We start from the raw sequence: 4,966 nt of genomic DNA on the forward strand, positions 1-4,966 counted from the left end.
CCTATAAGGGAATTATATTTTTCGTTCTTCCAGTCATTAAAAATAAATATGCACAAATACACACATACCTCACAAACATATTCCAGTAGTGTGGTTTGCCCAAAAGCAATCAAATGCTTAATTTAACAAAAGTTTAAAAGTTACATCTTGGAATTGGAATGCCAGCTCCTGGCTACCTTTGCAAGATTGTTTTGGTTACCAGGCAACCAACAGGAAGCTTGTCATAGACCAAGCTGGGTCTGAATCAATAAGGATGTGTCAACAACTATGATATTAGTTTAGGCAAAATAGATGGGAATGGAAGGTAAATGTCCCCACTCTGCATGCTTTCTTGACATACGCCAGCTGACTGAGGGCTGTTCATCGAATGAAGCTTGGGGTGTCAGCATGTCAGGACTGATACAGTGATGAGACACTCTCCCTCTGCTCCTTTTCAATTCTGTTAAAAATAGCAGAGTAAATCAAATCTATTCCTTTTATGAAAGCAACACTGCCCTGGGGCCTTCAAGGCTCTTATTGAGAGATGAGTTCTATGCCTCCCTGTGATATGAGTACTCGTACTGTTATTGAAATGGAACAATGGCAGGCATTCTGTGGACAGCTAGTAGCAGCTGTTGATCAGAGCTCTATGGCTCAGTAACTTCAAAGGATGGAGGGGAAAGACTGTTTTTCTACCACTCTGCTGATATTGAAGAGTACAGCACGTTTAGGTGAATAAGCTGGTTTCACTTTTGTTTTTAAGATTTACTTTTCGTTATCTTTGAAGCTCTCTGTTCTCATCTGCTTCCTTTTCTGTCTCCACTAACATTGGTTCTCTGAGTCATCTATTCTGGGCAATCTTGCATTCTGTATGGCCTTTGATCTCCTTCTCTTGCTCCTGCTTCTGAGCCATTATGTCTGGAATAGGCTCCCCCTGTCCATCAGACCACTTCCTTGTCATCATTCAAATCCCTTTAACAAAGTCTTCTTCATCCAAGACTCTGCTTTGGTGCTCCTCTCTGCAAGCTGGTCTCAATGTATCCTTAAGCACCATCTCAAATAGGATCTGAACTGAAACCCAGACAAGACCAAAACCTAGCATCTTACATTTACCTTCAACCTGAACTAGAACCCAATCAGTCTAAGCAGAAAACTGAAAGGGTAACCAGATACTTTCAATAACCAGGGTTTTGGTTCTTCTTTCTATAGATGGTAAACAAGGGCTCTGGTATAACCTGAGAGACAGAGAAAGAGATAAAAAGGGGGAGTAGAAATTTGGCTCACATCACACAATACATACTTGCCATCCCACCCATAATAAAACTGCCCATGCAAGAGGTAGAATGTGCCAACAACCAACAGGTGACTGTATCCTTTTTTTATTCTTGTGTGAGTTGTTTGCATATTTGACTGTTGATACTTGTGTGATACCAGTTATTTTTGGAAGTGGCACAACATGGATCTACACACAGACTACATTTCCAGGAAGAGGAGAGGAGAAGAGAAAGGGTTTGGTAATATCCTTCCAATATCCTACTGTTATTATCACTCCATGTACAAACTGCTCCTCTTAGAAGAAGAAAAATAATTGCACAAACTTTTGCTTATGTATATCATTAGTTCAAAGGAAGAGATGGACCCACAACCATCATGAGTAGACCCACAAGCACAACTACAATTAGCCTGAACCTGAGGGTGCACATCTAACTATGGGCCCTGAGGAATGGATGATACCAACTTCTCTGGTGGTCAATGAAGTCTTGCTGAGCTTCCACAGCTGCCATTTAGAAGGAGCAAACTGCTCCCCAAAAGGGCATGGCATTTTAACTGGCATTTTGCAGCATTCAGGCAGGCCTTCGGTGTTGATAAATCTAGGCCACACTATAAAATTCTAGCAGTTGCAACAAACCTGCTATAAGGCAGTTTCTTCACTCAGTAGCAGGATTGCTGTCCATGGTCCTGAGGCTCCTGTCCCTGCATTCCTGACCTAAAACTCTTATTCCTGTCCACCAGAAACTCAATCCAGCATTTGGGAAATTTTAAACCTGCTTCCCATTCTCTTGTTTGAGCCATTTCCTCTTCCTGGTGACAGAGATAACTATGGAGCAGAACATGAACTAAAAGATGGTTCAAATGTGAATGTCAGACACCTGCATGAGTGAACAAATTTCATAGTGTTGGAGGAATTGTGAGGTAATGTTCCATGATGACCTGTGATGTTCATTCACATATGCAGGTCAATATCCTGATGTGAGGCCAAGTAACTAACATGCATGTTTAAACCATCCATGAGATGCCTTTTTCAGGAAAACTTCTCACTGGTTCAGATGACACAGACACTGAGCTTTTTCAAGAGTGAAAAGTCTAAGAAGAGGCACTTGGTGAAAATCATCATCCAGGCACATTGCTTTTCTCTCTAGTTTTGTTTTTCAATGAACATTACCTTCATAAAGCTGAAGTATTGTGCACTATTGGGAAAACAATTAAAGCTGAAGTGTATCAATATTTTTGGAAATACTTGTGACTCCTCCTATACAAGTGGCCACAGACAAAGAAGGGGTCACATTGCTCATTGGTAAAGCATTTGATTTGCATGCAGAAGGTTTTGTTCCTGACATCTCCTGGTAGAGCTAGTTATGTGCCCTGTCTGAAAGCCTAGATAACCATTGCTAGTCAATGTAGACACTCCTGAGCTAGAGGAACCGAGGGGTCTGGCTCAGTCTAAGTCAACTTCCTATGTTTCAGAGCATTCAGGAGCAGAGGTGGTGGTGAAATTCCAAATACAGGGATATTTGATGTGACTTCTTCACTAGTCAGTATTCCCGTGTCAGGACAGAGACTTTGACTCAAGAGTGCTTTCAGGCACAAGTGCTTCCACATACTGAGGTGCCCCTTAAACGTTAAAGGAGTGAATGTGCTTTTCCATCTATATTCTGTAGTGTTTAAAGACTACATGAGGTTGTTGATTTTTCAGCAGTGCAGTAATTATGTGGGACAAAACCCCAGAGAAAACACATCCCATAGTTGCTAATGTAACATTTAAAAAGCACCGCAGTCCTGAGAGAGGACTATACCCATAGCTCCTCACCTCCCAACATCTGCATGGATTGGATTACGCTTTTAGCCCTTTGTGTTTCTAATGCAGCACTGAAAATTTGTCAACATAATGAAGTAGCATCTTCATTACTAATGCTGCTGATTAATAACAGTCAATATGCTGCCAGGTACTAACACAGTCAAGCTCATTTTCCATCCAAGAGGTTTAAGACTTTGAGGTTCCTGCCAGAACACAGCACTTTTCAAAGGAATGAGAAAGAACAATTAGCTGCCCAGTTCCCATTAGATTGAGTTGGTCACTTTGCCACTAACTTCAGCCACCTTGGTACTTTTTTTTTTTAATCATTTCTCTCTCCAGAGCTTGACACTGAGATAACCTCTTTATTCATAATTGCATTGAAGTACAACAACCTTGTGTACTCTTCTGTCACTTGCTGTGGTGCCAATGATATAGATATAGATTAGATATAGATATAGATATAGATATAGATCTCACTGGCACCACAGCAAGTGACAAAAGAGTACACAATATGTGTACACACACACACACACACACACACACACACACACAGAGTTAGACCTTGCAGCTCACAAATTCTAAACAAGATTTAGTCCAGAATCCCTTCCCTCTTAGAAAGCTGCAGCCTAAGGCTAGTTTTATTTTTATCACACTACAAAGTCTGTTAAAAAAACAATGGTTCATGTTGAGACACAGATGGAACTGGGACCAGCAGATACAGCTCCCCAACCATTGCATGGAATCACATTCGGAAGAGATAAACACAAGTGAGCGATCTGTTATAAGGCTGGATGCTGCATGTATTCGTCCATATCTACCCATAAGTAAATATGGATTTTGTTAAAATGTACTTGAGATGCTCAAAATAAAACATGTTTGGCAAATCTCAGGATTGTTGGTACGTGGTATTTTGGCAATATAAAACACTCTAGATTTCTATGTGCCCCAGTTCCATATGTGGCTCACCAGGAGTTGAAGAACACATAAAACTATGACAATTCCTCACACTGAGCCCCATTCCCACACATGCTCACAACTACTGGCTGATTATTTTTCCAAATTATTTTTATTATTTTTACAAATTATTACAAACCAAACCAATTTAATTTAATTTAATTTCTTAAAATCAGCTTTCCTGCTCCGGTTCCAAACATATGATCATAATCATTTCCTCACATAGCCACATCCTTTCTTAACTACTGGCTGATTCTTGACCATTTAAGGCCATTATATGTTAGGTATCTTGCAAGGAAAGGAAGTTCCACAGTTGTGTAATAACCATTGGAAATATTCTCAACACCTGAGTCTAGCTATCTAAATTTGTGTAATATCACATATTGGGAGGAGTGTTACCCTTTCTACCTTGGTAAAAATCACTAAGAAATATTAGTTCCCATACATCTTTCAAAATGGAGTCGCGGCACCCCATTAACCCAGAATCCTGTATGCTGAGCTGCAGTCATCACGTTTTACTGCAATCCCTTCTACATCTTCCCACTCCCGAATAGCAGCTGTGACTATGTGTTCTCCTCTCTTTAACTCCCTTGCAATAGATTCTGCAGCTTTAAACACTTGCAATTTCCAAAGTACAAAAGATTTGGCAGATATAATATATTATTTAATGAGACGTTTCAAACTAAAGAAATAGGTGATCCACTCTAATCCTGCTCCACAGCATTCTCCTTTCTCTGTTGGTGTAAAACATTAAAAGCCTTCTTTACCATGTGTTAATTGGTATAAATGGGGTTAATCTTTATAAAGTAGAGATTATCTTGCTTTAGGCTGACATACAAGGAAAGACTTAATTAGGGACAAAAAGAGTGAGAAAGACAGAGAGATTTGCATAATGAGAAAGTAACAGCATAGCCAGTCTGCCTGCCAATCTCAGGAGGGTTTGGGTGGGGTTCAAGT

At 40.1% G+C, this 4,966-nt stretch overlaps 1 long non-coding RNA gene across 1 annotated transcript; it reads left to right on the plus strand.

The window, feature by feature from the left end:
• The first annotated feature begins 222 nt into the window (after nucleotides 1–222).
• LOC310851223 lies at nucleotides 223–1,338 on the plus strand. The gene is made up of 2 exons (XR_014567622.1): nucleotides 223–710; nucleotides 1,189–1,338. It is a non-coding gene; the product is annotated as an uncharacterized lncRNA (long non-coding RNA).
• Nucleotides 1,339–4,966: the final 3,628 nt, after the last annotated feature.

The sequence above is a fragment of the Podarcis gaigeae genome, assembly GCF_964106915.1.
Source record: "Podarcis gaigeae genome assembly, chromosome: 1".
NCBI classification, from domain to species: domain Eukaryota; kingdom Metazoa; phylum Chordata; class Lepidosauria; order Squamata; family Lacertidae; genus Podarcis; species Podarcis gaigeae.